Raw genomic sequence first — 23,295 nt, forward strand, 5'->3', positions numbered from 1 at the left:
AAATAAATGGATGTAGTGTATTATAACATGCAATGGTACATTTGGGACATGTAACACAAACCTTAATGAAAGTTCACGAGATTTTAACAAGCAGAAGTTATTTTTAATTCACAGTATCTTATCTGTTTTCAGTTCATTTGAATTACAAAATGCAATTGGGATGTCTTAAATAGTAATTCTTTGCCAAATTTAATTTGTTTCCATATTAAAGGTATTTCCCAGATGCACTGACATGAAAAGCATCTGAAACCATTAAATTTTGTTATATTTGTAACTTTAACACCTTCATAATACTGCCAAGAGTGCTTTTTCACAAATTTTGAAAAAATTCTTTTTCTCTGGCACGAAAGCTGGGAGCATAATAAGCCTTTTTTTTTTTTTTTTTTCCCCTGGCCTGAGGGGTTCATAATAATTTTGAATGAAACTCCCCATGTAACTGGGTGCTCTGATGAATGGGGGCTTGGGGCCAGAAGTCCCCATTTGATTACTGGACCCTGCTGAACCAGGAGCAAGTGGTTACAGAACACAGCAGCTGCTGAGCTGGACACCGTGTGTCGGTGGGATGGAGGCTCCCACTGTAGGTCCTGAGAGAGGCAAATCCCTAAGGAAGGACGGTGGTCCCCCCTTGGTCAGAGCAACATGTTTTGTTGCTACAGTTTCTATTTCTACACGTCCTCTGTGTTTTTGCAGGGTTCAGGACACACATGGTGATGGCAGTGAAAGAAGGTGGAAGGTGTACTGCTGTCATGAACAAGACTGAATGGAGATGGGCATCAAGGGGAAGCCATGTAGGCATGTGGAAAAGTAGAAGCATTAAGGAAAAGAGGAGCATAAATGGTATCCAGTGGGACCTGTCCTAATGACAGCTCTTCTCTCATTGTGAAATACCAGAGTGATGATGGAAAATCTCTTGAGTGCCTGATGGATGTGGCAGAGCAGAGCTTGCAGAGCCAGACTCTTTTCTTATAAAACAAAACCCCACTAACACCCCAAACTGGCAGTGGCCAAACAGGTTGTTATCCATTGGTGAGTTGTGCAGCAGCAGGTGATTTCTGCAGTTGCTGGTGCAACGTGTGAAACAGCCGTGCCTGATTTCAGAAAGGACAAAGTTGCACAGACTGTGGAGATAATTGGAGCTGTGTTGTCTGGTGCTTCAGATCATGGAGCAAATGATTGACATCAGGTCACTCTAGTTATACTGCTCCCATTTCACCCTGTTCCTCAGTCTGACCCTTGTTTAAAGAGAAGATAATTTATTTGGAAGGCTTGAGTCATACTCTTCCCTTTCTCCCACTTGTTGAGCAGAGTGTATGCAATACTCGGGAGGCAAGAGACGAAGACAAGGGAGAACTGGCTGTAACAAATGACTGCATCCTCACGGCACGCTTTGGCAGCACAGACCTTGGGAGATTTCTGATTGTGCCTTCCTGTGACTCGCTCAGGATGGAAGGGCGTGAAAGGGACATTGTGTTCCTGGAGCAGACGTGGAGAGAGAATGCTGGGGAGCACACTCTGTCAGGAGAGGCATTGCTGTTTGAGAATGCAGTAGAGCCTCATGACAGGTCATGTTGTGCTACATAGGGGTAGATGAGAGAAGGTTTTGACCCTTGTTTTAGAATGAGTACACTGTGCATGCTCTGGATCAGGGAGCATTTTTTTTTCACTGCTGGCTAACAAGGCATGTGTTACAGAGTCCTTGCTGAAAGGGCAGGAAGGCATATGTGCCCACCCAACAGGCAAGTTCAAATTGTCTCCTCCTTAGTTGCTTAAAAATAGTTCAAAAATAGATTCCTTAAATGCTGTTACTCCAGCAGGATTACTCAATAGTGAATTTAGCTTTGGATTCTCTCCATGGCCACAGTCTTCATTTTAACTCCTCATGAAAGAATGCCACAAGGCTACTTTTCCATCTGATTTTGGTGGGGAAGGGAAAATCTTTTGCAGAAGCTGGGAGAAATGAGTAGTATTCAAGATTTTTCACATCGTGTTTCCTAAAGAAGGCAGAGGAAGTGCATAATTATTTGGAAAATAATTTGGCAGGTTCTTCCCAGTGCTAGGCTGTTTAATGCATCAGCCCGTCACACTTAAACAGTTTAGGGATCACTTACTGTTTTTTGATTACACCTGAGATGGTTCACAGAAGTTGTTTTGACAGGGCTTAGCTTTCTGTTACTGAGCTGCCTGATATTTTTTTTAATGAAGAGATTAAACCCTAGTAAAACAATTTTTCAAAATCTACAAGCCTGCAGATATTCCTAACAGGCTAAGCATTTGCTCTCCTTTCACTGCCTGTTGTGAGGAGTCCAATGTGTTCCAATGGTATGTTTTACACTTTTTCAGATTGCAACCTTTTTACAAAGAAGAAGAGATGCAGAATAGTGTGGTACAGATTCTAACCTTATTCAAAATAATCCCAAAATAATTGGCGTAACCAGCAAACTGTTCAATACACTAGGTCCTACTATTTTATGTTGAATTTACTCCAACTAGGGGAAGAGCACTGTGTGTTTTTTGGCAGTAGCTTTTCTGGAAAATGAAATAAGTGAAACTATTCTCACAGAGAAGGGGATGGGGAATGGTTTCTGGACCTCAGATTTTGTAATGCAGTTCTTTAAGAAACTGGCAGTGATCTAGGCTCGTTTTAGACAACGGCAAGATTTTGTAAGTTTTCTGCTATTTAAAGACTAATCTACCACTGAAATTAAAGTTGAAATGAGTTTCTCAGCCTGGGGGTGTAGAGAGTTTATCAGAAACCCTCGGTAAAAACCTTGTGTAGTCTGCAGTTGTCTGTAGTCAAGTGTCTCTTTCTTCTCCAGCTTTTTCTACACCTCAGGAGTCAGGGACATTAAGAATTCTGGCATTCTGAAGATGTTGGTTTTAGCTTCACTTAAATATGACAGAGATTCACTGCAGTTGTCTACTTTATTTTAAAATATGCTCATGAATCATAATTAAAAGCATTCTGCAATACTGTGAGTTAAGAAAGTACCAGGTTGCTTAGCTGGGTTATTATACAGTACAGAGCTTGTTTTGAAAAGATTTAATAGGTGAGCCTGCTGAATCTTTGGGCATATTCAGCAACACACATACACAATGCTGCTCTTTTTATTAATAGAAAGTTCACTTGACACAACACACACCAGTGTTACCTTTCTGACACAGATTTAGATGGCTTTGAAACCTCCTTTCAGGGTTTCATGTCTGCTGTGTACATAAGGTGAAGAGCCAGCTTACAGAAAAAAATCACTGATAGATGTCTTTCCAGGGGATCTTGGCAAGAGTCACTGCTATCACCAATACTGTTTCTGGTATCACTTGCATCCATTGCCACAACCTGTCAAAACAGGTGTATTTATAGGCCTTGAGGGACTGAAACACGAAATCAAACATTTGCATAGCATTTTCCATCAAGTTCACAAGGACTGAGACTCAAAGGATTTTGATATGTTTCCAGGGATTACTTAGCTGTGCTGAGTATTTCTATGTTCTCTTTTGCAGTCAATGTCCTGCTTCTAGGTCTTAGGAAAAAAAAAAAATCTCTTCTACCAACGAAATCATCAACAAAATGCTGGTTGGCTTCAGAAAAACTCACAAAAATATTAAAATTCACATCAGAGAAAACTGGCATGAGAGCTTACTTAACACTACAAATTAAGTTAAATTAAGAAGTAGTGCGCCAGTGTGATTAATTAGAAGTACTTTGCTTAAAAAGTATTTGCCTTGCACTGAGATATTTTTTTGTGCTCTGTCTTGGCAGCAGTTAAGCTCTAGGGTACTAGAGGCTGCCTACTCCTTGTAATGGCTTGGAATAGTTAATGGTGTTGAGTTCTGGAAGAGGAAGAATCCCACTAATTGTGCAATCCTCCTGGCACTAGAGTTTGGCAGGACGTCCTCACAGTGAACCTACGCTGGGTGTGCCGCCCTTTGTAGAGTGTGATGCACAGCTTCGTGTGCCTCAGGCTGCAAGAAATCATAATTTTCAGCGGGGTGAGGGAACGTTAGTGCATAACTTTTCAGGGCTAGCATGACAATCGTGACTTTTCAGGAGATTTATGTTTACTGTAATGCAGCATCCCACTTTTCCAAAAATTTTTAGCGGTGATGGTGGTGAGTGATAAGGAGACAGCAAAGCAAATTGTGTTAATAAATGTAGTCCTAAGACTATAAAGGATTTCTTTAAAGGTGAAGTGCACAGGAAAGGAATATTTTTCACTTTGTTTTAAAGAGGGAGATTAATGCAAGTTCAGGAAGGGAGTATTCAGTTGTATCGATATGTGAAGAAGGTGCCTCTTTTGGCATAATCCCAGATGGAAATAGTGGATCATGATAACAGCATTTTAATTCATGGTTTGTCAGGACATTATTAAGTGGCAATTAAAGTGACTCAAGTGTTCCAACACACAGGTTGCTGAGGGCCAGCAGATGATAAGGCCAAGATTAAAGAAATTGAAATGCATATCTACATTGTCTATGAAATGGTTGTGACAATACAAGTAACTTAATCCTGTTTGATGTTACTTCCACAAACTCCTATTCTCAAGAAAGCTGTATGTACAGGTCTTTTACTCCTGTGACAAGGGAACTGTAATCTCCTTCCATTCTTTACATCAAATGATTAGCTTGCAGACTTGTTCATATTTGCTCCAAGAGAAGAATGATCAAAAGTTTTCTGCTGGCTACAAGCCCTCCACCCTTTGGAAACGTTCTCTTGACCGTGAACAATTTTTTCTTGGTGTCTTTTATAAATAGGAGCAAAAATTTCCAAGGAGGGAAGTTCTGGTTGTACGCGCAAGAACTGAAAGGTGCTTTCCAGGGGGAGTGTGTGCTCTTCCACAAAATCTGGGAGAAGACTGGGAAACTCTGCCCAGAGGTAGTGTATTGTGCCAGCTGCAGCCTCAACTCCAAAACTATTTGGTTTGGCTGGTAGTACCGAGACTTCAAGTCCCTTCCCATCCACCCCCTTTTTAAACTTGCTCCCATACATACTGTCTTGTACCTCTGTCCTGCAGCTACTTGTTTTTTTCCTAAATGTTTTCTTAATTCCAAGCCTTTTGTTTTAGTGTAAGCTTGTGAAAAATAACAAAATTATTTCTTCTGGGTTGTTTGCTTCTTCCAAGGATGATGATTTTTATATTATCTGAAGGAAGAAGATTTTGCCTTTTCTTTGTTCAGTTGGCCAGACAGCTCTTCTATTTGAACAAATCTTGAAATGCTAACTAAAATGCAAAATAAATATATATATTTTTCTCTTTTTGCTGAGCCCCCACTTCTGCATTTTTCCTTGTAAGCTGCAAGTAGCAAGAGAGATCTCTGGCTAAGTGGGTTTTCAGTAGAAGAAAACTGATTTGCACTATGTAGCTAGCTGATGATTTTCTTCCTTTTATATTGTTGAAAATATCAAGGGTTCAGGGAATATTCACTGTATCAGCAGCCTTGCGTCTAATGAGGTTGTTTGGACTCTGTGAGCCAGAGTAAAATCTTTGAAACATGTTAGTCACAATTTAACTGAAAGTGGGGGAGGTTTTTAACAGTGAGCTTTAAGTAAACTGCATCTTTTTGAATTTCCTGGGCAGCTGCTTTTCTCTCTTTGATGTACTGCGCCTGGTGATGCTGTTAATGAAATGCATAATTATGTGTTACATAATAAAACAGAGCTAACATGAAGGTGCCTAATAGATTATAATGATGTGGAGGCCTGAGAAACTAAAGACTATTGGGGGTTGTTGAAAAGTTCCTCTGGTGACAAAGATGATGTCTAAAGAGGTTTGAATAACTGTGCTGATAAATTAATTGTGGTCTCTTTGTGTGTAAATGACATTTTTCAGGATTTTGTATATAGAAAGATTATTGAAAAAAAGAGTACAATTTACTAGGCTGCTGATGTATGAAGTGTCAGCGCCGAGTGCTTCCAGTGCCTATTAGAGCTGCTGGCTTTGCACAGAAGGGTGCCCTAGGCAAAGACATTTTTGGCACAGCCTGTCTCACCCGTAGGATCAAAAGGAACCAAAAAAAAAAAAAATCTGGCAATATGCACAGAGAGTAAATTGCATCCTAAAGAGCAGCCCCTAGAATGCAGTCTTGGAAAGAATATTGATAAATGAAACATTCCGCTTTATGGCTGAAGAGTTGTAGGCGTTTTGTGACTGCCCACAACTTCCCTCCCTCCTTTCTCTGCTTTTGTCACCTACATTTTCTCTCTTCACCAGTAATAATCTGTGTAACTTGTTCCTTTCAGAGAATCTTTAGGAGCTGGTTTGTACACATAGGCATTTTTAAAAGAGAGGATGTATAAGCTTCCAGCCCTGGACCACATGGGTTCCTGATGGTGCTGGGCTGTGGCTGGGCTTCCCTGGCTGCTGCTCTGGGCTCACAAGGGTCTGTCTGCTGGGAGAATCAGCATACAGAGAGCTCCAGTATGGATTTACAGCCTGCTAGCTACTTGGCACTAATTCCCTTGGGTGGATAATTCTAGTACCTACTAAGAGTGCTTTTGTGCAGGTTAGCTTCAAGAGTGCTTTGGTGTGAGTTAGGCAGGCTCCTTTTTGAAGGTGAAATATGCTGTTTTTCACTTCCCAAGCACCAAGGGCACCCAAATGGGCAGTTAGTGCAGAGTAGCTAATATGCAGTAAATTCACACCCCAGCTCACTGAGCATGAACTTCCTCATGCAGCCGAATCCCGAGGCTCTGCACTTTGTCTCTCTCAGCAGGGAAGCAGATGGCCCTTCTCTAAACAGGGAATACCAATAAAGCCTTATGAAGAGCACAGATATTGTGTGCATGAAGATTTGTGCCTGACCATGTGCTTATATGAGATGACTTGAATCTGTCACAGTTCTTGGATTAACTTCTGTGTCCGTGATTTTTAAGATGCCCTAAGGAGAACTTTGCTGTTGAATTGCCATCATCTTTGTCATTAGTAGACAGTTTTAGCTGCAGGTTTTGACTTCTTCATCAGCACCAAGACAGCATACTTTTTATTATATGAATGAGTGCATCTTCCATGTTTGAATCTTTCTTTGTTACAAGAATTTATTTGAACTGTCAGTTAATGTTTTTCTCTAGGTCTCTAAGTACTTGGATATGAAATCAAGTAAATTTTTAGATAAGACTTTGCTTTAGGCTGGGGTTCATAAATAAGTTGATCTATAATTACTGTATAACTTCACTTTATCTTAAGGTCACATAATGGGTTAAACTTTCGTGCAGATTTCATGAAATTTTATAAATTATTTTATCTGTTTTTTTATTCCTATGCTTGGAAAATATAATTGATTTCTAAGTCATCTGCATGTTTTCTTTATGTTTTTGCTCCAGTATTGCCTATATCCACGAAAATTTTGCATCACAAAAATTGCCTCTCCAACTTCCATCTATAGTGAGAGTTCTGAACAACACCATCGGCACTATTGTGGCCAAAGTTTAAATTTACTTACGTACAAAAGATATTGCTCAAAATGCTTTTAACATGTCTTTTAGAAATGACCTCAGCCATTCTAGCTTGCCAAAGATAAACAGCGTTTCTGCTCTCAGGCGTTAACCCTTGGAGGAAGTGAACTCCAACACTGAATGCAGAGGCACTTGCTCCGAGCATTCAGAGTGCTGCTGTAGAGAGGAGCCGTCCTCCCTCCAGATCCCAGCACTCAGGAAGGCTGCAGGGCTGGGGAAAATCAGCACAAGCCTCAGGCTTTCTCAGTTGCAGATGTAAAATGCTGTTGAATGTTTCCGACAGTAAAGGAGGAGGCTCTGGGCCAGGTCAGCTTGACTGTTCCTCCTAGAGGACAGAGGGGTAGGAAGAAAGGATAAAGGGGGATGAAAACCAAGAAGAGGTGGCTGGTGAGCCAGCCTCTGGTTCTTGCTGTTCTGAAGATATTCTGTATAGGTTAAAACAATCACTTGAAAGTATTTTTTAGAGTTTAAGTTTCAACAGTTTTTATATTTAGAGTTTCAGAGTGCTTTTATAGCTTTTTATAGTAATTTTTACTGTTGGTTTTATTCCAGAAGAGTTTCCTGTAGCACGATACTTAAAAAACCTTAAAAGGAATCCACAATAAGGATACTGCATTTGTGTGAATGAGTTGCAGCAGATATGATGAAGCAATTTTTAAAACCCACAGTTGCTGTTTTCCTTTCATCTGACATGTTCCCATTTTAAATAAAACAGTTGAATGCTAGGTTTAAAGAGAAATTCAAAGAATGCTGTGGTGTTATTGGAAATCTCTGGCTATGTCCAAGCAGAAAGGACAGTTGCATGACTCTGTTGTACATGGCTGACCATGCCATATGAGTCCTTTGTTGGAATATGCTGTAAATCATCCTGAATGTTATATTTTCAAACCCAGAACAGAGAGAGAAGGAGGGTGAAAATTTAAAGTCTGGATAAATTTCCTACAGCTTATCATGCAGAAATGTGTTTATTGGCATTCTTTGAATGTAGATATTTGAAGTGCTTAACAATCTCTAACTGATGAGGTCTATTAAATGGCCATTTGCTGTAATTCACTTTGTCTGAATTGGAGAAAAGTTCCTGGGCAAAAGCCTCTTAGTCTTATGAAGAAAGGTTGCATATTTAGTCCCAGGGTAATTGCTAATGAATATACCTTTTTAACGGGATGCAATGATAGGGAAAATAGTGGGATGTGAAAGGAGATGGCAATTTTTACTAAAAAGCCTTAGTAAAGTATTGTAAGGACAATACATCTGTGGAGTGGTTTTCACCATGAAAAATATTTAACTTAATTTTGAGTGTGAGACACACTTCATTGTGCATCTAAACAACATTAATTACATTCACATTCCTTTATTTTGTGTGAGAGGATTCACTCTGAATCCTTTATTCAAAGGCAGTTTTACTGGTGTGCTTTAAGTTGCTTCCCCCACAGCTGTTAGACATTTGCAGTAGCAGGTCAGGTGAATTGGTCTACCTTTGTGCTTAGTTATAGTGGTTGTACACAACCATAGAGGCAAAATCAATCAGCTCAAGGGTAATAAAGTATAAAAACATACTACATACCTCACCACTCTTCTGAATATACAGTCACTACACAGGGAGAAAGGACCAGTAGACTTAGAAGAGCAGTTTTGGGTGAGATACCATAATCTGTGCACATGATTTTCTACAAACAGAACTTCGTGCCAATTCATAGGTTTGTGATTGTGGGGATAGGGTTGCCTGCACCATGCCTTGTACTGCCCAATGTTGTTCTGCGTGGTAACTGATGTTCCTGCTGCTTGATCTCCTGAGCGGGACTTCTGTTGGAAGCTGCTTCATCCCTTTCCTGGCATCCTTCAAGACAAAGAGCTTGTTCTGTCAGGAAGCAGGAGTAAGGAAAACAAGTGTATATCTCCTGAGCTCAGCAAGAAAGAAAAAGAATTTGGATTTGTTTGTATTTTTAAATATTTGTCACAATGCCAAGCTATTTTAAGCAATCTGGCTACTTCATCTCTACTAACTATCCTCTCCTACATCTGAATTATCACAAGCCACCTGAAATATGGGAATCAGATGTGAATTTTAATGGAAGAGTCATGCTTCAAGCTGATGGGAGGAGGAGCTGTCACTGCATCAGCCAAGATTCTCTGGTGGAAGTGTTGATTGACAACCTATACCTGGGAAAGGAGGGGAGCACCCTTCTCCTTTCACTGGACTGAGTTTCTTTCCATTCCCTTGTGAAAGAAGTAGGTAGTCCTGTGTAACTGTTGCCTTCATCTCCAGGTATATGAAAAAATTGCGAAGTCCTTTGTTCCATTTTTTCCTTAGGTAGAGTTCACAAATGATCCAGTCCTCCCCACTGGTAGTGCTGGCTGTCATGTTGGCCAAGATGGTTGGTGACTTGTTCACCGTATCCCTGTAGAGTTCCCTCATGAAGCTGAAATACATTCCCTACTTGGCTGTGGAACCTTTTGTTCATTACAGGAGAAAATGGTGAGGTATCTCATGTTGCTGATCTGTAATTTTGCTGTGTCGTGTTTTCTGCAGAGGCTGTGTGGCTTCTCTGAGACCTGGAGCTTAGAGAGAAAAGGGGAAAATGGAGACCCTGATCCTGACCAAGGTTCCCATGGTGTGATGTGCTGTACAAAGAGAATGAAAGACTCTTCTCTTCAGTCTTGTGGTAGGTTTTGAATTACCACTGTCACTGAAGTCCTGAGAGCAGTAAGTGCTTTACAGTGCCCAGCTGGATGCTGTTTATTAATGGTCCCACTGAGAATCCAGTGGAGGTTTTCACAGACAATTGTCACTGTTTCTTGTGAGCAAAAGCTGTAGAACAGAGGGACAACAACAGAGTATGGTGGAATGTGGTTTGAATTCTGGATGACTGGTCTGGGCTTCCTGTATGTTGGGTACCATAAGATGTACACTTTCAGGTGATTCCTGCCATCCAAGGACAGCAATTAAAGACAGGTAAGAAGAATTGTTTTTTGGAAGTGCTTGCATTAACTAAAGGCTAAATGAATAGCTTGGAAAAAAGTTGCATCCTTTAGTTTTTTTAATCACATTAATCCAACATGTCCTGTCTTTCAGTGTATAAACTAGCATCCAAATCTTCATTTTTTCATGGCATTTATGCCAGGTAATAAGTGTAGGTGCTGGGTCTGTATTTATCCTAGCTAGTGACAACTCTGTACCACTGTCTTCTATAAAATAATTAGCAGAAATGCTGATTCTTTGAGATGTTCTCTAGGAATTAATTAGGTATATATCCACAGCCAAAGCTATTTGTAGTACACTTCACTTTTCTCCCAGTACTGAGGTCTACTGGACAATCTTCTAGCTTCAAATGACCCTCTAGAAAAATAAAATGTTGGCGACTCACTCTGTCCACATTTTCTTCCAAATGTAGCCATGCCTGAAAGGTTTTAACAAGCACATTGAATGCTGGGTATAATCTAACTGTGTTTATCATGAGAGGAAAAATTGCCAGCAATGCAGTAGGAGGAAATAAAAACAATCTGTGACATTATGGATGACTTCTATATGTACCACGGCAGATAAAACAGAGGGGAAGAAGCCATAAAGTTTCCCATGGTATTCCAATTAGATGACAAGCCCATGGAAAGAATTATAACTGCTTTCCTGGTTCAGAATGAGGTCCTATTCACTTGAAGGACATATATATATACATTTATATATATATAAAATTTCATTTTACTCCCACTCCTTTTTTTTCTCTCCAAGCACATTAAAGAAAGTTTCTGGACAACCTGATCACAGACTATACCAATACTCTAAAGCAAAATACATAGCATCACAACTTGGTAAGGATTTTATAGGTAGACACTCTACAGACTGCCAAGTTTTAGCCTAAATCCTCTTAGACATAGTCTGAATAGGCTGATATATATCTCAAATAGCAGATGTAGTTGCTAAGCTGCTCTCCATCATATTTAAAAAGTCATGACAGCCAGGTGAAGTCTTCAGTGACTGGAAAAAGGGAAACTTCATACCCATTTTTAAGAAGGATAAAAAGGCAGATCCTAGCAACTATCATAGACAGTGGGATTGTAACCTCAGCGAGTTTGTGGGTGATGAAAAGCTGAGTAGTGCTGTTCATCTGCTTGAGGGAAAAGATGTCATCCACAGGGGCCTTGGCAGGCCTGAGGAGTGGGTCACTGTGGACCTCATGAAGTTCAATAATGTCCTGCACCTGTGCTGGGGCAATCTCTGGCACCAGTACAGACAAGGTAATGAATGGACTGAGAGCAGCCCTGCAGACCTGAGGATACTGGTTGACAAAAAACCAGATATGAGCTGGCAATGTGTAATTGCAGCCCAGAAAGCCAATTGTATCCTGGACTGTGTAAAAAGAAATGTGACCAGCAGGTTTGCTCGGCTCTTGTGAGACCCCACTGGCACGTTGCATGCATCTCTGGAACCCTCACAACATGGATCTCCTGGAGCAGGTCCAGAGAAGGTCCATAAAAATGATCAGATGGCTGGGATGCCTCTCCTGTGAAGAAAGGCTGTGGTTGTTCAGCCTGGAATAAAGAAAGCTCTGGGGACACCTTGTTGCATCTTTTTAATGTTTAAAGGGCCTTATAGGAAAAATGGAGAAAGATTTTTTATCAGGGCCAGTAGTGATATGAGAAGGGTCAACAGTTTTAAATTAAAAGACAATAGATTTAGATTGGATATAAGGAGGACATTTCTTATCGTAGAATGCCTCATCCCTGGCAGTGTCCAAGCCCAGGTTGGATGGAGCAACCTGGTCTAGTGGAAGGTGCCCCTACCCATGGCATAGGGTTGTAACTGGATGATCTTTAAGGGCTCTTCTAGCCCAAACCATTCTATCAATGTATCATTCTATGTCCCTGGTCTCTCCAGCATGCTCTGTTACCTTGTTATCCTCTCAAACAAATTCACCATTCAGGGTGAAGGACTCCACCTCAGGGATTTGGACTGATCCCCAGCTCTCTTATAGCTTGGGCATTCCAGACCCTGAGTAGTGACTCAAGGGATTTCTGGCCTGCCTCTTAAAGTAAAAAATATAATAATTGAAACAAATGATGAGGCCGACAATTAAGTCTTACTAAGAGTTCCAAGCTTCAGATCTTGTTACTTCACTAGCATGGGAAATCCACAGATTAAGAGAAGACAGTAAAAAAAAAATTAGTCTCTTTACATGTTACCTTATCTCTCTTTCCTCATTGCTTCTGAGCATCCTTGAAACTTTAGCACAAGTTCTGGAGCAGAAATTCTACAGAAAGGTGTCTGGCAATGATCTTTTCTTTCCATGTGTTTTCCCTGTGGACCAAGGTTTCTCTCTCTTTTTTTCTCTCTGACTGATCCTGCAGCTAGCAAGATGCTGTGGGAGCCTGCCTATTTGCTTCTTTGGTCTTTTATCTCAGTGACCACACAGTTTATGTAAGGCTCTGCTGTTTTTAAGTTCCACTTATTTGCTACACTTTATTTTAATCTTCAAATACCTACATCCAGATGTAATTTTGCAGAGACTGACCACTTCCTCTGGTTGTGTCAGCTTGGTTGAGGGTTTGCTGCTCTGGGAAAGTGTAGGTGACACAGTTACATTTGTGCCAGGTTCTGCATCTGCTTTGCTCAGTACTATTCTGAAAGATCACAAGATGTATAAACTGTGCATTGCTGGATTCCCCAAATCAAAACAGGGACAGGGGTCAGCTATGTAGGAACTGGTAGCTAGCATGTATTTATAAACAGGTGATAAATTATATTTGTGTATGCAGAGTGAAAGATTCAGATAACTAACAGCTTGCTTAAATGCTAGATAGATTTGGATCCTTCTTCAATGGAAACTGAAAAACCTTCAGTAAACAGCACCTGGTTGGTAGCAGAGAGGAAAAATGACAGACTCAAGAGAACACGCGATTGTAGGTCCTCAGCACTGGCACTGTCAAAGTGTGGATTTTCTCTTACTTAGTTCTTTACTGGTGTTAAGGATGATATGACCTTCTGTGTTTGATCATCTTGTTGATTCCTCTTCCAGGTTTGGATAATATCCCTAGGCAGAAAATATGTTACACACTGAATGGAGAAGCAAAACCAGCCCTTAGATGAGCAAGGTGGGGGACAGCATTAAGGCTCCACAAAGGAATGTGACTCTTAACTTCTGCAGAAGTCAGTGGGTACATTGAGAAACTACATTATCTACACACTGACTGTGAAGACATCTCTGTAAATAGTTATGTACAAAACTGGTGGAAGTGAGACCTGGATCTTCAGTGGTATTTCCCTGCCTAATTTGTATTTAGGCACTCATCTCTGGATGCTCTGCTTCCTATGGAGCAGGGAGGCTTAAGATTTGTTTTCTTAATACTCATTATATTTTTGGAACCTCATTGATCACCCTGCCTGTTTTATTCTGTGCTCTGGGTGATAAGGCTCCAAACACAGCTGTATCTAGTGCAGGACTGCTGCAGTGCACTATGATTTCCAGCTACATTGCACACCACTGTAAACACCCCCCTTATAAAATCTGGTTCACTGGAACACTCAAAGCTGCTGGCTGCCAGGGAATGTTCCTTAATGAGGGTAAGGAGTACTTGAACACATCTATGACTTGGCAACCCTTCCTGCTTTTTATAAGCTACTATACACTTCAGAGAGAAAATATCTTAGAGGCTACTTTTTAATGGGACAAGTTTACTTAAGAGCTGAGTGGAGTTGGTGCCAGTAGTTCTGTTTTGTTCTAGCTTAATATTAGCCTTGTCAAAGTTCTTATAGTGTCTCCTGGGTGTTTCTGTATTGCATACCATATAAAGCTGGTTTTGGGAGCCAAGAATTTTGGCTGGAACATATATTATAGTGGTCTCATTATATTTTTCTAAAGTGTATCAGAGGTGGCCCTATATTAAAGATCCATGGAGCAAGGCTGAATTTTTTTCTTTCTCCCTTCTGGTTTTGCCTTAGCCCACACTGCAGACATTGGATCCAGAATCTGAGCCAATCCAAGTCTGAGGGTTATTTGGGATCCAAGGTCTTGGTTTGGCCTGTAATAAAATTTGGGTAATTAGTGATTTTTTTTTTTTTTAGATGATACCTTGGACTTTGAAAATCACCAGACTTTTGGGATGGCGCTTTTGGTTTGGGTCTGCACTAGCAACTACTACATGAAAAGATTCCTTTCTCATCTTGCTGACATAAGTATTTGCTCAAAGACAGCTTGCCAACATGGTGCAACATGTGGTGCATCCCGTCTTGCCTCTCTGAGAAGATGTGTGTTTTATGACTGCTTGGTGCTTTCCTACTGACAGACATCATTAGATGGTGGACTTGGCAAAGTTTTTGCATCAGAGGGCATCCAGCCCATCTTTTCTAGAGTGTTTGTGGGGGAAGATGGATCCTTTTCTGGCTGCACAAAGGAAAAAGGGAGCTGCTGTAACAAGGCCATGCTTTGTCTCAGGAGAATCCTGGCTACCACAGGAAAGATGGAGAGAAGGTGTTGAGATGTGGGTGAGATTTGTTAAAATTGTGTTTGGGCTTTAAGCCTATGTCGGGTTTAAGAAAACATGGCAAAGAACCATTTTTATTCCTTTTTTTTTGCCTATTCTCCTGTGTTGGGTTGATCCTATTACCCAAAAAGCAGCTGTATGAGCCATAAACATTGGAATTGAACCCCTGACAAAAATACTATGGCAGAACCAGGGGCTGCTTTATGTGCACGGAAGAGCAGCAGCGCAGCCTTGCCTTGGTTTCAGTGTGGTGCAGTTTGTGGTGCCCATGTGGGATGGGTGAAAGGATTCATTGCTCCCTCCTGTACCTACAGCAGCTCTCTGTGGGACAGTCCAGCGTGTCTCCCTTCATAATCCTCTTAACCTGGCCAGGGGCTGATGCCAGCTTGCTTCACTGTGCACCAGCTTTCAGACTGTGCTTGCAACCAGGTTATCCAGAACTGCTTCTAAAAGCAACAAAACAAAGTCAGGAGCTGATGCACATGAATTTGTGTGAAGAAGGTTTGTCTGAACATGAATGGAAGGCAAACTTCCAGCTGGGCAGAGTTACTGGTGTATATTAACCCAAATATTTATGTTTTGGAGGCATGCTTTTCTGACAGGTGCTGGTAAACAAGGCTACTTAGCTCTGTAGTTTTCAGGAGACCTGATTTTCTCTCTTTATAGGAGTTTTGGAAAAAAAACCCAAAATTCAGTGACACTGAATGAGCTACAAAGATGAACTAATGGGCATTTTCAGCTTTAATCCTCAGAGAACAGTGACACTGTTTTCTACTGTTAAATGTCACCCAAAATTTCAAATTTTTCATGAAGTGATTTCAGTGTCCAAATCCATTAGGAAAAAAAGTCAAATATGCAAACAGTTTAATTATATTATGTGAATATTCAAAGGAGACAGGGAGAGGAAGGCTATATGGAGGGAAGCAGGAGGAGTTCTGTTTTCAGGCCTGCCCAGTTTTCTCACGTTGCTTTGGCCAAACCAATTCTTTTTTCAATAGTCTCAGTTACAGAGGGGAAAACAATGCCTTCATGTCTCATGTGGCTTTCAGTGTCCGTTGTCCTTGCCAAGTATTGTCAATTTCTTAAACAAAAGGCCTTATGTAAAGGCAAAATTTCTTGTGAGCTCTAAAAGATTATTTTTTACCTGGTCTCATTTTGACTATTTAATAAAGCTACTACCTAAAGGTAGTACAATAATCAAAATTATGTTATCTATTTAGATTGGTGAACCCATAAAAAGAAGCCCAAGATTCCAGTTGCATTACTGTTTATTTGTAGAGCAGACTCTGAACAAATGAAACAAATTGCCTTTCCCATGTTAGAGTAAATACCAACAGATACAACCCTAATCTAAAATAAACCTTTACCAGTCTTAGCCATTCCCTTTCCTAAAATGTCCAGGATGAGAGCCGGCACTGTGCCCTCTAGGTTTGGAGCTCCAGATTTGGACCCAGAGCGGTGGGTGAGGAGCAAGTGTGGAGCTGGCTGAGAGGAGGGATTGGAAGGGCTGGAGGGATTGGATTGGAAGGGCTGGAAGCTGAGTTAGAGCACACTGCTGACCTACTGCCCTTGGAGTGCACTGGTAGTTACTGCAGTGCTCACAACCAAGGATATACAATAGAAGTTACGAATGCAGGGATAGTGAAGACGAGCCAACAATCTGTCGGATTGAAATCCTTGAAGGACCCCGTAAATACTTTAATGTTTACACAGGGCCTGTATATTTTCACAATTACCTTTCCATGAGCCCAAAATGTTTTAACACTGGAATGTTTTCAGGCTTTAAGAAGTTATATTTTCTGATACATCTGAAAACTGCAGGCTCAGCTTCTCTATTGGACCATTTTTTTCTCATGAACAATTAAAGATGGATTCCTTTCTACCTCCAAATATGCAGAATGTAAATGGTGAGTTCTACCAAAGTTATGTATTGATTATGATCACAGTGTGGTAAGAAGAAAATGGTTTGAATTGACAAGAGAATGTTGTACCATAAATTGGCAAAAAGATGCACCTACAGTATTTGCCTCTATTGTAAATAAGAAGTGATACGAAAAATTACTTTTCTGTAGAGAGATTCTTGGGAGAAACAAACCTATAAGAAGTTTGAAAGGTTTGAGGTTCTTTAAAACCTCAGGGTGAAAGTTTGGAGGCATGAAGACAGATCAAGTGCAGGGAATTTTGAAGCAGCTGAGTGTTCCTCTGGTTTCTGTCACAAGGCACTTCTCTTTTCTGTCCAAAACAAGGTTTCTGTTAGAGTGTCAGTGGGACTGTCATGGAGCTGGCACACCTGCTGCATGTATTAGACATGCAGTGACAATGGATTGGTACTCAATATGAGGCTCTGGCTCTTGCTGTGAGGTCCATTGTGAATCAGCTGTAAGGTCCATAGTGAGTGTAACACAGATCCCTTTTGGCTCATGGACAAGACTTTCTGCCTGATGTTGAGAGCGGGATAACAAATCCACAGTGATTTTGGTGGTGTTTTCTATTTCTGGGCAGTCCTGAGAAACCAAAAGAAGTGACTTCTGCACACTTTCTGCAGAAGGAAAGGCGCTGAAGCAGCATCTGGAACTAATAACCTGTGTTTCACAGCTCACTGGTGGGCAGCAAGGGAGCCGCTGCGGCTCCAGCAGGCCCTTACGTAAAACCTGCACACAGTGATTTTCAGCTGTGGGAAATTTGAAACGGCTTCTGCTGGCCCAGTGAGGAGGAGACTGCCTGACTCCCTTTTGGCTCACCTGGGACAACAGGCTCCCTACAAGGGCTTCACCGCAGCCTTCAGATGTGGCAGCACGCAGGTGGAGCATGCACATACACACACACACACAGGAAAATCACATCCAGCCATCAAATGGGGTATTCCACTAATTGGAAAGTCTGTTCTGGTGTCTGGCCACCATTTGGCAGATACTGACAGTTTCCACTTAAAGCCAGCCAGCCTCTCCAGAAAGCCAGCTGTGCGGCTGATCTCATGAAGATGTCATTGAACTCCTTCAAGAAATGGTGGGTCTGGTTCAAGGCAGGCTGGAATCCCCTGGGGGTCTTTGCTGGATGTGGGAATACAGACATCCATTGACGTAACAGTTACACCTCAGCATTCCTGAGTTGCGTGTAAGGACATCATCTTCATTCTGGCACCGGGGACTCCTTCCAAGTTCACCTTAAACTGAAACAGAGTCTCTTTGCTGTTCATATGTCACTTTTTCTGTTCCTGTGAGTGTTGCCATGTCCTCATAAATATTGGTAGGTTGTCATAATGGTTGCCATGATGAAAATACTTATTTATTTAAAAGAAGAAACAGATGGCACAAAATACTTCAACGAATTTCAGCATGTTTGAGAAATGAAATACCTGTTTTAGAAATATCAGTTTTGTGGAGGTGTTAAATGCTATTTCACAATAGCGAAGGAGGTTTTTATTCAGTATGCTGTGTATGCACAAAGTGACAGCAGAAGTAAGGCACAAATAAAAAGACAGGATGGAGTAGTTTTATGAAAAGCTATAAAGAGATGAGCATATTTTTATTAGCTGCTGCCATTCAATGCATGGAGTTCTGACAGCAGGTGAATGGGACACGAAAGCCTCGTTAGACAGAAAAAGCCTGAGGAAGCTGAATCCTGGTGCTGGGGAGAAACAAGGAAGGAGAAAGAGAAAGCAAGTCACACACACAAAAATTCTGTTCCCAGAATTGTAGGTGCATATATCGACCACATTTCACTATAAATAAACTGCCAGGTGCAGAGACAGCCACTTATTTCCTGGAAGAGCAGAAAGTAATACCAGCATCCAGGGTACTATTTTTAACACATTCTGCACTTGTAGCAGAGGGTCCTTGCTGTAAGTCATAACTGAGGAAAAAACATGTGCTGCACATGAATGGTACGCAAAAAGCAGGGGGATTAGTTAAATGAATTTTAAAATAAATTATGACTGTTTGTAGAAATTTGCAGCTCAAAGTATTTTAATGAAAAACTATTTATGGTTCCTAATTTGAAAGAGCTATAAAAGGGATATATGCTTTTCAGAAAAGGGAATGCTGAAGTTTGAGGGGTTAAATGGCTTTCCCAATGAAGTCGATTGTACAGCTGGAAGGAAAAGTGCTTTTGCTTGAAATTCTGGTTAAAAATGTCAAACCCCTATATTTACTGGACTGGGAACAGGGTGTAATCTGTATCTCTAGGTAACTAATGTTGTGTTTTAATAACCTGACTACACTTTTCCACTACAAAGTGTCTGATTCTGGGAGGGATTGAGAAATTTGAAATATTTGTTATATTTTTTTTCCATCTGTGTTACTTTAGTTTACTTGTTTTGTAATCTATTAGACCCAAATCTCTATACCAATTTTGACTAGAACACCATCTGATAATCTGTGCCTGATTATTAAAACATACACAGCTGTCACTGTTCATTCCCAAATATTTTAAAGCCAGAATTTTTAATATACTAGTCGGTGCTCTCTTGGACCAGGAAGAGTGGAAAATCTAAGATGGCTGGTGCAGTACATGAGGGTGGAGGCCCTGAATGAAGCTTTTATAAAAACTGTCTCATAGGAGATTTCCTCTCTTCTTTCCAGTTTGGATTAGGTTTTTTGGCATACATTTGCAAGAAACTCATCAGTTTTGCATTCAAACTGCAAAAGCCAATTTAGTACTTTGTGAATTTCCCTTGGAAATTGCTCTGCAATGCTCCATCCAGAGAAGATGCATTTCCCTGTTTGTTTGGTTATAAGCAAGTTCACGAGGCATTTATTTTAGTGCTCAATTTACTTGCTTCTCTCACTTCTCTCTTCTTCATTCCTATGGAAGTTTGTTTGAAATATTTCTTTGAATTTAGATAGCTTGTACTGGTGTCATTTTGAGAAATGACTTTCTTTACCTCTGGTTGGTTATAATGCCAGGGCAGATGAATTTAACACAAGCTTAACCCTTTTGTTTTTGGAAGAAATTAGCACCGACTAAGATATTAACTTGGAAACTACAAAGATAGCTGAATCATTGCCATTTTTAATACAGTAATAATCAGCGGTGTGTTCTAGGGTTAGCCCATTAGACATGGAGATAGCTAATCTGACATTGGATCCTTCTTACACACATCCATATGTGTTCTCTCTTGAGCTGGCTCTGCATTACTTGCAGGGCTCCCTCTCTCCTGACCATTCAGCTGAGCAGCCTTGGCAGGAGGGTGTTTGCCCCTGGCCCCCTGAGAGTCTGGGTGCTGCATCACCCCCCGTGTCTTGGAGATCCCAGGGGAGGGATCATAATCCCCACAGCTGTGGTGAGAACCTGTTTTGGATTCTCTGGCATTTCTAGCAAAAGTGGGCTTTTACAGGTCATGTTTGCTGGATGCCACTCTTCAGTGGCCACGGTGCAGCACCTTCTCTGGACTTGCAGAGCTGGTGAGACCAGATGTGTGCCAGAGAGCTGCTTGTTGGGAACGAGACATTTCCACAGCTGCTACTAATCACATGGAGAAATGCCCAGTTCTGGACAGAAACTCCCAACTGAGTTTAGATGCCTTCAAGTTGTGCTGGAAGCAGCGAGCAGGCACTGTCAATAGCTCTGAATATTTAGATGCCTGTATTCCCCTTAATACTGACATAGATAATGAAGGCTACTAATTACACTTTGAAATTTGTTTTTGGACTTGTAGTGTGAAAACTTAGTTAAGAACTATGACTTTTATATTTTTACCTATGGCTTTGCAGGTGGTGAGTTGAGGCTGTAGTGGTTAAGTTGCTGTTTGTATAGTTAAAGCATGTGGATCCACTTCCATAATAATTTACCTGTTTATCCCAAGGTCACATGCACATCCTAATTAATTTATTTGTAGCTAGATGCCCTTGCATAAGCAATTGCATCTATACAAAGTGGGAAGAAGCTGCTGTTCTTCTAACTTAGCAGTATTTCATACTGATGGTGCTGGTGGGAAAAACTTCATAAGAATGAAGGGAAAAAAAAAAGATAAAGGAACAGAAAAGCAAGCCCTTGGAAGAAAATCTCAAAACATTCAACATTTTCCCCATCTCTCCCACCCCTCATCTTCCTTGTCCCAATCCATCTCTTCCAAAACACAGAGACCTTTTTATCTCTGACATTTGTTTCTTTTTTGTTCTACAATTTTTCAAGCATTAGAGAGAGACAATTTACCAGCAGATTATGAGACCTTGTGGAAATCCATTTTTCTTTAGTGTGCAGTAGTTGCTAAACATACATAACTTTCAAATCCTCTCTGGGAAATAAGTGACAGGGAGACATTCAGCTAACCCAAACAACACATTTCACAGTAAGTGCTGTTCTACCAAAAGGCCTTTAGACTGAATAGCTGAATGTTCCCTGATTTAAGGATATTGAGGGAGCCAGGATCAGGGGATGCTGGGAAGCTTGTTGTCTTACAGTCAATGTAAATATTTGTGGATATTCTGAAAGGAGTCTGAACCCTGCAAAACTTCTGGCTCCTGAATTAACCATAAGGATTTCTCACTTAGTTTAGTGTTCAACTAAAATAGAGACAGCAAGGAGTAATAGGTCTGGTCTGCCGTGCAAAGTTCCACTGAAGAGTGATTTTCAACAGAGCTAATTAAACAAAAGCACATCAGTAGCATGCATGCACTTACATCAAAGCACACAGAGATTTCATAGGTTTAATTTAACTTCAAATCAGCTTAAATGTGTCTATTTCATAGGCTAGCACTGAGTGGAGCAAATCAATTTAAAATTTAATTAAAGTGGTGTTCTTTTCCAGTGTAGGGAGGTCTTACAGGCTTTTCTGTTTCCCTTTATTGATCTCAATGGTATTCTATGAACATGCTAAAAAACCCTTTATTTTTCACACAGCTTACTTGCAAAACTACTAAATTCAGTCATCTGCACATGCTTAACATTTTTGCAGCACATATGCACTATTCTGTTACACAGTGAGATCCATATTGGCATGTAATTCTTGGATAAGCTTTTTCATAGTTTGTTTTCACTAAATGTCCTGTTGAAAAGAAAATTGGTGGGCCTGTGACAAGTATGTAGAAATCTTTTTTATGACTTTTAAGGCAAGAAAAAAAAGAATTTGTATTTAAATGAAAGCAATTTCCTGTGATGTTGTGAGTTTATTCACAATGGGGTAACCTTAAAGATGATAGATAGTAAGAAAGCTAATATAAATAAATAAACTGTATTTATAATGTAGTAGCAGCTACAGGTCATCATAGCAGTGTGGCTTGTTCAATACTAGAATGAATATTCCATTTTTCCAGCAAAATGAAATGTATTTAAAAAAAAAAGGAACTTTCTAGTCTCAGATAATGCATGAATAGTGCAGGCTAGAACAGAATAACTCTAATAATTGCCAGGGTTCATAACACAGGTAAGTAATTTTAACATCCTCCAACCTGAGAAATTCCCCTTAGCTAATGAGCCTGTCCTCTCAATTGCTCAAACTTCTGACCATACTCAGACAAAAAACCACCACAAGTATTAAGCAACCCCCAAAACATCCTCCTGAGAACTATTTATACAAGATGCAGTGGTCAGTCAGGGCAGTAAAACAGTGGTTTACAAGAAGCCCAAATAAAACCTAGGGCTGTCCTGAGCAGGATGGCCTGTGGCGAGTCAATGGGTAAACATTCTCAGTGCAAAAAGAAAAAAAGCAGAGGAGAGAAACAGCCTAAAACAGATGAAGGAAAGTCTGTGAATAAATCCAAGCAAGCAGTGTTGCTTGTGTTCTCATGCACCGTAATCCTTGTCATGTGTTTGAATTAGGATTATGCTTCCCTCCCACCCACCTTTAAGTCCTTTTAATAATCTGAAATTTACATAAAATATGGAATAAATCTATTTGAAGAAAAGTTCTCTTGTACTGCAGGTTGTCTAAGGAAATCTCCATGTTATGATTAGATCTGTTATGGTTAGATCCTTAACAATTTATTTCAGTGGGAAAGCTTCCATTGGATTTAATAGCAACAGGGTCTGAGCTACATTTTCATGAATCATTTCAAGACAGTTTGCCATTCAGGAATATTGGCTTCTTACCAAATGACTTTTTTAGTTAGATCATAAGGCAGATTGTCTTTATTCCATGTTATATCCAGTCCCATGGATGTGGTCTTGAAAGCAACCTGAAACTTGGATATCATAACTTTGGTGAAATAGCCTTACTACTTTAACACATTATGCTACTACAGTGAGTTATGTTTTGGGAGAAAATGTTCTCACATGTCCTATAAAAGAAAAATTTACACTGGATATATTTTTGTAGTGTGGCTGCAGCTCTGTGTCTCTTTTTGAGGTAAATTTATTAAAGTAAGACAGGCCTACTTGATAAAATCCAAATGTAAGTACCCTGAATTATTCCATAAAAAGGCATTTTCAGCATG

The 23,295-nt window shown here is 40.4% G+C and overlaps 1 pseudogene; it reads left to right on the top strand.

The window, feature by feature from the left end:
* The window catches only part of LOC135303091 (chloride channel protein B-like), an 87,078-nt pseudogene that overhangs the window by 33,019 nt on the left and 30,764 nt on the right, over positions 1–23,295 (top strand).

This window comes from Passer domesticus, chromosome 1, assembly GCF_036417665.1.
Source record: "Passer domesticus isolate bPasDom1 chromosome 1, bPasDom1.hap1, whole genome shotgun sequence".
Lineage (NCBI taxonomy): Eukaryota > Metazoa > Chordata > Aves > Passeriformes > Passeridae > Passer > Passer domesticus.